Source organism: Ursus arctos, unplaced genomic scaffold (assembly GCF_023065955.2).
Source record: "Ursus arctos isolate Adak ecotype North America unplaced genomic scaffold, UrsArc2.0 scaffold_34, whole genome shotgun sequence".
NCBI lineage: Eukaryota > Metazoa > Chordata > Mammalia > Carnivora > Ursidae > Ursus > Ursus arctos.
Genome location: NW_026623030.1, coordinates 3974606 through 3986877, shown reverse-complemented (window position 1 = coordinate 3986877; position 12272 = coordinate 3974606). Strand labels below are relative to the sequence as shown.

The window sequence follows — 12272 nt, the reverse complement described above, 5'->3', positions numbered from 1 at the left end:
CAGTGTGGTTCTAGTGTAAAGACAGGTATATAAGGCAATGGAATAAAATAGAGAACCCAGAAATAAACCTCCATATATATATGGTCAAATTATTTTCCACAAGGGTATGGTTCAGTGGTTGGGGAAAAGAATAGTATTTTCAATAAATGGTGCTGGGAAAACTGGACGGCCACATGCAAAAGAACCTTCACTTAACAGTGTACAAAAATTAGTTCAACATGGGTCAAAGGCCTAAGTGTAAGAGCTAAAACTATAAAACTCATAGAAGAAAACATAGGAAAAAAGCATCATGACATTGGGCTTGGCAATGATTTCTTACATGTGGCACCCATAACACAGACAACAAAGGAAAAATATAGATACACTGAGCTACATCAAAATTTAAAACTGTGTTAAAACATTCGACAGTGAAAAGGCAGCCTATAGATTGGGAGAAAATATTTGCAAATCATATCTGATAAAGGGCTAATATTCAGACTATATTATAAAAACTCCTACAACTCAACAACAACAAAAAATTTGATTAAAAAATGGGCAAAGGAGGGACACCTGGGTGGCTCAGTAGGTTAAGTGTCTGCCTTCGGCTCAGGTCATGATCCCAGGGTGCTGGGATCAAGTCCCACATCAGGCTCCTTGCTCGGTGTGGGGAGCCTGCTTCTCCCTCTGCCTCTGCCTCTCTGCCTGCTTGTACTCATGCACACAGGCTCTCTTTCTCTCTCTGACAAATAAATATATTTTTTAAAAATAAAATGAAAAGTGGACAAAGGGCTTGGCATTTCTCCAGAGAAGACCTACAAATGGCCAACAAGCACGTGAAAATGTACTCACCATCACTAATCATTAGGAAAGTGCAAATCAAAACTACCATGAGAACCACCTCACACCCCTTAGGATGGCTGCTATCAAAACAAAACAAGTGCTAGTGGGGATGCAGTGGGGATGTAGAGATGATGGTGGGGCGTGGAGAAGTTGAAATACTTTTGCACAATTGGGAATGTGAAATGGTGCATCACTCTGAAAAACAATATTGTGGTTCCTCAAAAAATTAAAAATAAAACTACCATAGGATCCAGTAATTCCCTTCTGCATATATACTCAAAAGAATTGAAAGCAGGGTCTATGACCTATGTCCTTAAAAATGGTTAAAATTTTATATGTGTTTTGTCACAATGAAAAATATGTACATACATACACATACATAGATGGTCTATTTTCTGCACATGAACAGAATGGTGTGAAAAGGAACAATTGAGCAAAAAGGAGCTCTTACCCATTGAAAAATTAGTCCAGAAAATCCAATATCTGATTATTTAAAGTTTTTGTTTTTGTTAAGAATTTTTTGAGAGGGAGAGCAGAAGGAGGGGCAGGGGGAGAGGAGAAGGAGAGAGAATCCCAAGCAGACTCTGTGCTGAGTGCAGAGCCTGATGCGGGGCTTGATCTCATGACCCTGAGATCACCACCCCAGCAGAAATCAAGAGTCTGATGCCCAACCGACTGAGCCACCCAGGTGCCCCCCCCCTTTAAAGATTTTATTTATTTGAGAGAGCGCAAGAGTGTGCACGAGCAGGGGGGCAGGAGTGAGAGGGAGAAGCGGACTCCCCACTGAGCAGGGAGCCCAATTTGGGGCTCAATCCCAGGACCCTGGGATCATGACCTGAGTGGAAGGCAGACAGACGCTCAACTGACTGAGCTACTAGGTGCCCCATGGTTTTATTTATAAGTAATCTCTAGACCCAGTGTGGAGCTCAGACTCACAACCCCGAGATCAAGAGCCACATGCTCAGGGAGCCTGGGTGGCTCAGTTCGCTAAGTGTATGACTTTGATTTTGGCTCAGGTCATGATCTCTGGGAGTCATGAGATCAAGCTCCGTGTTGGGCTCCATGCTGGGTGTGGAGCCTACTTAAGATTCTCTCTTCCTCTCCCCATCCCTGCTTGTGTTCTCTCTCTAAAGAAATTTTAAAAAGGAGTTGCATGCTCTACCAACTGAGCCACCCAGGTGGCCCAGTAAGAGTTCTTTTTTTTTTTTTTTTTTTAAGATTTTATTTATATGAGAGTGAGAGAGAAAGAGAGCCCGCACAAGCAGGGGGAGGAGCAGAAGGAAAGGGACTGTTGATTTTCCCTGAACAAGGTGGCTGACACTCCCCCCTTCATCTCCTCACTTCCAGAGTCCTTGTTCCCTGTCAGCGCTGCTCCTGGCTGGGCATGGAGGGTGATTCCATTTCCTTTTTGCTGGTGAAACATTTTGTCTTTACCCCAGAGTTGAACATTGTCATCATCATCTTTTTGTTTTGATAACTTTATTGAGATATAATTCACATACCGTAGAATTTGCTTGTTAAAATACAGGTTTTGGTGGTGGTTAGAATATTTTCAGAACCATCCCCCCAACTGTAGAGCATTTTTGTCACCCCAGAATAAAACCTTGTGCCCATCAGCAGGCACGCTCCCATTTTCTCTCAAGCATTAGCCCCTGGCAACCACTTACCTACTTTCTGTCTCTGTGGATTTGTCTCCATATTTTATAGAAATGGAGTCATACAACGTGTGGTATTTCATGTCTGCTTCTCTCAATGGGCATAATGTTTTCAAGGTCCATCCATGTAGTTTTCTTTTTGTTTTACCTTTTAAAAAAACCTATATGTGTACTTTTTTTTTTAAGATTTTATTTATTTATTTGACAGAGAGAGACAGCCAGCGACAGAGGGAACACAAGCAGGGGGAGTGGGAGAGGAAGAAGCAGGCTCCCAGCAGAGCAGGGAGCCCGATGTGGGGCTCGATCCCAGGACCCTGAGATCACGCCCTGGGCCGAAGGCAGATGCTTAACAACTGAGCCACCCAGGCGCCCCATATATATGTACTTTAAAGAAAATGTTTTATGTGTCTTATGTTAGGCTTTCAGTTTTTAACACCTTTATTGAGATACAATTTATGTACCATAAAATTCATCACTTTTAAAAGCACACAAGTCTATGATTTCGTGAAGTGTATAGAGTTCTGCAACTTTAGAACATTCCTGTTGCCCCCCAAAGATCCCCATGTCCATTTGTAGTCACTCCTTGATCCCTCCCCCAGTCCCAGGCAACCACTAATCTATTTCCTGTGTCTTACCGGCTTGCTTTTCTGGACATCTATAAAGTGAATCCTACTATATGCCTTCTTTGGTGTCTGGCTCCTTCCACTTGGCGTCATGTCATGTCTTTGAGGTTCATCCATTTGCAGCCTGTGTCAGTAGTTTGTTCCTTTCCATGCCGAATTTTCCGTTCTATGGGGAATGCCACATTTCGCTTACCCTTACTTTGATGAGCACTTGAGTTACTTCCACTTGGGGAGTAAAGCTGCTGTGAACATTGTGTGTTTTCAGGGGGACATATGCTTTTATTTATCTTGGACAAATACATAGGGTTGGGCTTTCTGAGTCCTGTTGTAAATTTATGTTTCACTTTTTAAGAAATGGTCAAATTGTTTGCCAAAGTGGCTGTAGATGTACATTAAAAGAAAAAAAATGAAAGAGATAAAGTCCTTAGTAGGAGGGATCTCTTTCCTGATTTCCCCGCAGCTGTAGATCTATCACTTTATTCTGCCAGAGTGATTTTAGAATCTCTTCTCCCAGAGCCCCCTGTCTGGCTTAGTGCTGCCGGGGCCTGCTGCCCACCTTCCTGCCTGTCCTCTTGGGTTTTCCATCAGCATGGTCTGTCTTGTGTCTGTCTGCGCTTGTCTGCCTCTCTCTTTCTCTCTCTCTCTGTTATGTTAGAGCCTTTGTTTTTTGGTTTCCTGTTTTGGTTTATTCCCTCATTTAAGTAACGTACTGTCTTCTTTAATAACTTCTGCAGAAAAGGAACAGACAAAAGTTTTTGGTTGCTTGCTTGCTTGCCTGAAAATGCCTTTATTTGACCCTCACACATGATAGATTTAGCTGGATTTAGAATTACTAGCTAAAAATAACTTTGCCTTACAATTTTGAAGATCTTACTCCATTTTTATGAGCTTTCAACATTGCCGATGCCATAATGCTGGTTCTTTGAATGAAACCTGTTTTTGTTTTTCTGGAAATTTTGAGTATCTTTTGATACATTGTGCTGGCCACTCAGATCTTTTCATCTTAGGAACTCATGCCTTTTGGTTTAGGGAAAGAAAACACTAGATTTTTTTCTCTTCCATTTATCTAGTCTCTTTCTAGAACTGCTACTGGAAATTGGAGCTCTTGGACTGATCTTCAGTTTTTTCAGTCTCCAGTTCACCTCTTTGTCTTTTTATTTTACTTTAAGGAAGTTTCTACTTGCACCACATCTTTTAACAGGTTTTCGTTTTTGCTATCATGTTGCATTTCTAGTGGAGATTTTTCTCTGGTGGGGGGTTACTGGTATCTGTATTATGTTCCTTTTTAATAGCATCCCATTCTTGTTTTATGGATACAATATTGTCTCTCACTTTGAGTATGTTAATGGCACGTTTTTGTTGAACTGTTCCGTATGCGTTCTTTCTATATTATTTTCTCTGTAGTTTGGTGTCTTTCATTTGCAGGCCCGCCGCAGAGGTTGGTGGCCTTGCCTGCCTGCTGTGCGTGGCCGGGGGTGGGGGGGGAATGGAAGCTCTGTGGGCTTCCTGGACAGTGAACCGGCTGGACTGTTTCACTGGGGTCTCCTCTCCTTGGGGACCTTTTTCTTGGACTGGCCAGATTTTTCCATAGAGAAATGTTCCAGTCTGCCCAGAGGCTGGGGTTATGGGAGCTTAATGGAGGAAGAAGGGCTGGGACTCTGTCCTCCCCAGCTAAGTACAGAACCCTGACTTTCAGTTGACCTGGTGTCCCCCAGCCGAGAGACACCTGTTTGACCCTCTCATCAATAAATCACCCATCTGCTGGGGCGAAGGAGAGACAGGGTTGCCTGACCAAACCAAGTACAGGGGATGAGATCTGGGTTTGTCAACTGCCCTCTCCCCCTGACTTTTAATATGAGAATTTCAGGTCTGTAGAGAAGGTACATGAGTAGTTCGGTGAATGCTTATATTGCCTTTACCTGCATTCACCAACCCATAGCAGTTTGCTAGAGTTGCATTCTTTACATGTTTTTTTCTGAACCCTTTGGGAGTGTTAGTGATACCATGGCATTTTAGCCCTAAATACTTCATCTGTCTTCTTTTTTCTTAAGATTTTATTTATTTGACAGAAAGATAGCATGCACACAAGTAGGGGGAGCAGAGGGAGAGGAAGAAGCAGTCTCGTTACTGTGCGGGCAGCCCGATGTGGGGCTTGATCCCAGGACCCTGGAATCATGACCTGAGCAGAAGGCAGATGCTTCTGACTGAGCCACCCAGGCACCCCTACTTCATCTGCCTTCTAAGAAGAAAAATAATCCCATAACCACAGTACACTTTTCGTGTGCAGGAAACTTACTATAGTACTATTACCTTACGTACAGTTCATTTTGAAGTTTTTCATTTGTCCCCAGAAATATCTTTCACAGTTTTTTATTTTTAAATTCAGGATTTGTTCAAAGTTTACATATTATATTTTCTTGCCATCTAGCTTTGTCCCCATCCTTTAAAAAATATGATTGATTTTACATGGCATTGACCTATTTGAAGAGTCCAAGCCAGTTTTTTAGAATGTCCTTCAATATGAACTTGTCTGTTTCCTCATGAGTAGATGCAGGTGAGACCTTTTTTTTTTTAGCAGGTCATTGGGGGCACATGAGGTCTGTTTGTCCCATTATTGGTGATGTTAAGTTTGATCACTTGGTTAAGGTAATGTCTGCCATATTTCACTACAGTAAATGTTTCTCCCCTCCTTTGTAATGAAAAGTAACCTGTGAATAAGTAATGAGTAATCTGTGGAGTGGTATTCTGGGTATCCTCCAACAACCTTATACCCCGTGGTTTTAGCTTATATTGACGGTTCTTGTCTAAATCAGTTACAATAGTGGTGGTTAGAAAATGGTGATTTTGTAAATCTACCATATGCACTTCACCTAATAAATTATATTATTTTATAAAGATCTTTCCTGTTTCCTGGCACTGCAAAATGTTCCCGGTTCATCTTACAGTTTTCCTGCCCCAGACCCGGAATCAACCATTTCTCTAAAGAGCCCTGTTTCTTTCAGTGAGGAATGAGTGGTAGCTGTGCTCATAAGATCATAAGATCTGAGTGGTAGCTGTGCTCATAGTTCCTTGGACATCATAGCTTCTAGGCACTTCTTTCAGTGGACAGAGCTAGGAAATGTTTTTAAAAATAATCTCATATTTATTGCTACCTCCGATTCTAATCTATACCAAAGTTCTTCCTCTCCTCCTCCCATCTCATATTTTTATCTTCTTTTTCCCATAGTAAGAACCGTGGTTCCCAACACCCTGTATATACATATCCATTTGGACGGTCGGAAAATACTTGTAGTTTTGGAATTATTACTCCTATACAACTACGAAGAACACACCTACCAAGTAAATTCCAGGATCTCTTTGTAGTTTGTTATGTTATTGGGCTGTTTCCCACTGATGGGGTATAGTCAGTTCTCAAGTCAGAGTCACTAGCATTCATTCCTTTTTTTCTTTGGGGTGATTCTGTTAACATTCCATCCTGTTTGTATTCAGTTTTAGGATGTTGCCTTCTCATCTTGTTGATTTATTTTTAATGTCTTTGTGTTGAGATGTAATTCATGTGCCATAAAGTTCACCCCTTTAAAATACAGTTTCACAGTTTTTAGTATATTCACAAGGTTGTGTAACTTGATTTTTTTTTTTTAGGATATGTAAAATGTAAACAAGATTCAGAAGTCACAACTATATAAAAACGTATATTTAAAAGTTCTCAACAGGGGCACCTGGCTGGCTCAGTTGGTAAAGCATGCGACTCTTGATGTTGGGGTCATGAGTTCAAGCCCCACGTTGGGCGTAGAGCCTACAAAAAAAAAAAAAAAAGTTCTCTTTTTCCCTTTGCTTTGCCCTGTTCCTACTCACATCCTATAGGTAAGTAAAGTGATTAGTTTCTGGCTTATCTTTCTTGAGTTTATTCTTGTTTTGTTGCGTTCTAAGGATTTTATTAATTTATTTGTCGGAGAGAGAGAGAGACACCACAAGCAGAGGGAGAAGCAGCCTCCCCGCTGAGCAAGGAGCCCAATTCGGGACTCGATCCAAAATCAAGAGTCGGACGCTTAATTGACTTAAGCCGTCGAGGCACCCATTTTTCGCTTTTTTAATTTAACAAAATACCCATAAAGTCACTTTATTAATTATAAAGATCTTTTTCATTCGTTTTTACAACTATATCGCACTCCATCTTAGGAACATACCATACTTTATTTAACTAGTCTTCCTATGTATGAGCCTTCAGGTTGTTCTCATTAGTTTGCTATTAAATATAATGCCCACAATAAATAACTTTATACATGTTTCCCCCCTTCAAATTGTTGAAGATGTATCTTCACTGTAAATTCTTAAATACAGGATTGCTGAGTCAAAGGATCCATGTATATGTAGTTTTGCTAAATATTGCTAGATTCCTTTTTGTTCTTTTTTAAAAAAAATTAATGCAAGTATAGTTGACATGATATAGGTGCCTTACTTTTCTACTTGCCCCCCTGTTGACCTAGGATTTAGCTTTCTGGGGTCAAATTACTGAGTGGTTTGCTTCTAAAATAAGACAGTCTTGAGACTGACAAATGCTAATAAACTGGATAGGAAACTGGGACAACAGGCATAAACCGAGATCATTCCCAGGCAAATTACAATGTATGGTTGCCTTCTTTAAGCTAATTATTACTTCTGTTTTCCAGTTTTTACAACTTTGCCGTCTTCTTTCCTGTTCTGTTTGTCCTTGTACCTTTTTAAAAATTCCATTACTATTGTTTTAATGAGTTTCAGGGGAGACTAGAGGTGAATGAATATGTTCATTCAATTGGATATCTCTAACTAGAAGCTTCAAAAATGTTCTTATCCTGGGATTTTTACATCCAGAGGAACCTATCATGCGTGAGAATGGAATAAAGACATTTTTCTAGATATGGACAGATTCAGAAAAGTGCCCTGCCCTTTCTTAGGAAGATGTGTCTTGTAAAAGGAGGGGGTAAAGCAGAAAAGAAGGTAGCCTGGGGTCCAGGAAAGAGGGTCCAGTACAGGAGGACAGCAAATGGACCCCAGGATTACAGCCATGCCCCAGCCCAGAAAGCAGCCTATTTAGCCTGGTGCCAGAAGGTAGGGAGTAGAGGAGGGGCTTCCCAAGGAGGAGTGGAGCCAGGAGATTCTGATGTGCTGTTTCGAGTGCCTAACATTTTTATTGCTAGCTGTTGTTATTTGCTATAGCAACTGGAAAGAATAGCAGTAGACATACCATAGGCTAAGCAAATTTAAAAATTAATGCACACATTAACTCCAGGAAAAAAAGAAGGTTGTAAAGAGTTGAAATACCTAGTATGCTTTCTGGCTTACAAGTGAGGAACGTTTGTACATTAAGTGTACATTATTACATTATTCTACTAACTTTAATTATGAAATTGATTCTACTCTGTTGGAAAGGTGGGTAAGAGTGTATATGAGCTAAATCTGTACCTGTCCTAACATTAAGTCAATGGACAACATTCAAAATTGATAAAACTGGAAGTAGCTGCCTAAACATATTATTTAGAAATATGGACAACATATCAGAAGAAATGAGTAAAAAAGATGTTTTTAGGAAATGGGATTAGGAGCAGGGGGCTGGGAGAGGAGAGACGGGTTTCTATTTCATCCTGTGATATACATACATAAGAATTAAGAATTAATACATACATACCTTGGGTGAGGATTCCTACCAGGTCATTCTGCTGCTTCTGCCATATCTCTCCTGGCAGTTGAGACCCAAGGCCACATCTTGAGTGTGTCATAGGACTATCCGATGGCTTCAGCTTCTGTCACTGGCCCTAGTGGAAGGTAAGTCATTGCCTCTGTGAGCTTGTGCCTGAGACATTTGTGGACCCTTGTAACAGGAGGGAAGCAGATTTTGAACTTGTAACTGACAGGGCTGTATTTTTGCAATTATTCTCTGTGTTGAGTTATATATTGTCCACATGGGTATAAAATGGGAAAGCGGGGGCGCCTGGGTGGCACAGCGGTTGAGCGTCTGCCTTCGGCTCAGGGCGTGATCCCGGCATTCTGGGATCGAGCCCCACATCAGGCTCCTTTGCTGTGAGCCTGCTTCTTCCTCTCCCACTCCCCCTGCTTGTTTCCCTCTCTCACTGGCTGTCTCTATCTCTGTCGAATAAATAAAATCAAATCTTTAAAAAAAAAATAAAATAAAATGGGAAAGCAAAAGTGCTCATTTGTTATTTCAGAAGCATAGGTCTCGAAACCTTGATAGAATGGAGACAAGGATGGCAGTCTGGGGCTTACCTGAACTAGTAAAACTTTGGCCTCAGGGAGATTCTTAATAAGCTCCATGACCCTGGCCCTAGCTGGGAGGGACAAGAATCAATGTAAAGTATGTACAGCGTAATGGAAATACCACTCAAAATTTTATATTTTCAGTCTCTCCGATGTTAGAAATCCTCTTTCGGTAAGCAAGTGTTACCTGCACCTGATTTTTGACCACGATTTAAGCCTGTTTCGGTATGAAGAAGGGAAGTGACATGCATTCTGACCACTTGGAGCGCTAGAGAAGCTGCAGTGTCTTACCCTTTATTTGGAGAGGTTACAAGCTCATCTGGACCCTAATGCCATATTTGGACAAGTTACACAATCCTAGAAACACAAATTAGAATCACTCACATTTTGTACTTTACTTGCAAATAAAAAGTGTTGGGAAGCAAGCATGCCGCTGCCTGTCCTGACTCAGTTTCCTTGTTGGACTCAAGGCTCTCCTGTGCCTCGCGCCACCCCTCCCCCCCAGCTCTCCCTGTGAGGCCTGTGGTGGGAAAGCAGAAAACCCGGCATGCTGGGTGCCCCTAGTGGAGCAAGAGGCCGCTGCCCTGAGCACTACACCACCCGCACCCCCAGCACGCAGCTTGGGACGATGGGCGGAGACAGGCCTCTGGTGGCCATGCTGTGAGGTGGGAGGAGGCTCAGGTCCACTGGACCTGGAGGAAGTGGAAGGCTCACATCTCCTATTCTCCACTTCTGTGAAGCAAGCCTCATAACACTTCTGAGTCTGCTTTCCCATCTGTAAGACATTTCCCTTTACCTCAGTTTTTTTAGTACCAAGTCAACCATGTTGGCTCCTCCTTGCTTCATGTCTCCTTCCATGCACTCCATCCGTCTTTGGTAGCCAGAGCTATTCTGAAGTCTTGGCGAGGACACCTGAAGAGAGCAGAACACAGACAGCAGCCTGTGGTGCAGGGAGCACCCCTTCCAAGACGGCAGGCCGGGCTGGGGGCTGGGGTACACACTCAGACTCTTCCCAGTCATAGGGTGTAAGTGTGCCCACTGCCATTTGCTGGGTGGAAGAGAAGGCAGGCCGAGGGCATGACTTCTCACTAAGGGAGGATAGGACAGTCTGCTCTTTTGCTCACTGCTCTATTCCCATGCCCAGGAGAGTGGCTGGCACACTGAGATTGAACAAGAGAGGGAGGGAGAGGGAAAGTTGCTTTGGGGTGTCTGCATCCTGAAACCGGTTCTTGGGGCTGGCTGCACAGTATCAGCTCACACCCACCAGCTGGCCCTAAGGGGAAGCACTGTCTGTGCGTTGCGAAGGAAATTCTCTGTTGTCAGAGGTGCTCCTAAGGGGTCTGTAAGGGTGCTCCTCCAATGAAGTCGTCTCTTCCCCATTTGCACCCATTTCCTGCTTCTCCTAGCCCCCAGGACACTCGGAAGTCCCTGGTCTGTGCCGGTGGGTTCCCGTGGTGGCTCTGAACAAATGAGCGAGGAGGGCATGGGTGTGGGCATTTGGCTGTGAAGAGAAATAATGGGAAAGAGAAGGGCTCGGAATTGCCACCTGAGCCACCAGAGAAGCCTGCTCAGTGCAGAATGGCTTCCCCCATCACCACTTGGCTTTCTGGTGATTTCCCTGAGTGTTCCGCCTATTGCCCCACACCCCCTCCACAGTCAGCCAGCATCCCGGCCCCGGCAGCACACTCTGTTACCTTGTCTCTCTCTCCCCGCCCTGTGCCCCAGATTTATCTGTCTCTGTGAACAGTTTGGCCTGTCCTCTACCAGGTGCTGCTGTGCTTGGGTCTGGGGCAGAGGCCAAGACACAAAGTGGAATCACAGGTCTTGCTTGTCGGAGCAGACAGAAGGACACATGAAATTCAGGGAATTCATGTGCTCACCACACCTAAACTTGTCCCCGAGCTTGTCCCAAATGTGTCTGCCTTTAGCCTTTGCCCAAGCTGTGCCCTCTGCTGGGAAGCCCTCCTTGTCTGTAGTCTGCCATCCCTCAGAAGCCCAGTGTGGGTCTCCCCACTCCTCTCCCTGCCTCCCTGGGAGTGGGTGGGGGGGACCCATTGGCGTACTGCCCTGTGTCAGAGCTGCCAGTCTCCTGCTGGGAGTGGCAGTGCTCAGGATGTGTGGATGGGGCACTCTGGTCCCGGAGAACTGATGTTGCCCCGAAGAGAGCGGCTGCAGCACACACGTGGCTGCAGTGAGGGCATTGAGTTGAGCTTCTCTCAGACACTGATAGCACATTTTATATTTTAGAGTGGTTTGTAATCGGATGGCCCCTGAGCCCCATCACATGCCTGGGTAGGGGCCCTGGAAATATTGTACTGAATAATGGGGAAGGAACCAGAGCTGCAAGGGCTTGTGACTTGCCCAGGGTCTCAGAAGGAAACGAGGAGGAGCACACACAGAGATTTTTGCACAGGTTGTTCTGTGCAGCCCTTTGTAGGGTAATGACAAAATGCAAATGACCTAAACTTCGAACTGTAGGGGATTGTGATAACTAAATCCATTCACAGAATTCTGTGCAGCCATTAAAAGTAATGTTCTTAAGTGCATTTAAGAATATGGAAAGCTGGGGCGCCTGGGTGGCTCACCTGTTAACCGTATGCCTTTGGCTCGGGTCATGATCCAGGGTCCTGGGATCGAGCCCCGCATCGGGCTCCCTGCTTGGTGGAAAGCCTGCTTCTCCCTCTCACACTCCCCTTGCTTGTGTTCCCTCTCTGGCTGTCTCTCTCTGTCAAATAAATAAATAAAATCTTTAAAAAAAAAAAGGTATGGAAAGCTGTTTATATTCAAGCTTACAAAGCAAATCATAAAATAGAGTGATGTAATCCCAATATTTTTAGGAATTTATACAGAAAAAAAGACTGGAAGGGCGGCAGACCCTAGCATAGTAGTGGTTTATGTTTTGGCTTTTCAGACTTAACGTGTT

At 43.6% G+C, this 12272-nt stretch overlaps 1 protein-coding gene and 1 long non-coding RNA gene across 3 annotated transcripts in view; both read left to right on the top strand.

Annotated features, from left to right (window-relative positions):
* DGCR2 (DiGeorge syndrome critical region gene 2) overlaps positions 1-12272 on the top strand; it is an 89455-nt gene that overhangs the window by 38918 nt on the left and 38265 nt on the right. The window lies entirely within an intron of this gene.
* Positions 2021-12111, top strand: LOC130542433 (uncharacterized). The gene is made up of 2 exons (XR_008956978.1): positions 2021-8899; positions 9494-12111. It is a non-coding gene; the product is annotated as an uncharacterized LOC130542433 (long non-coding RNA).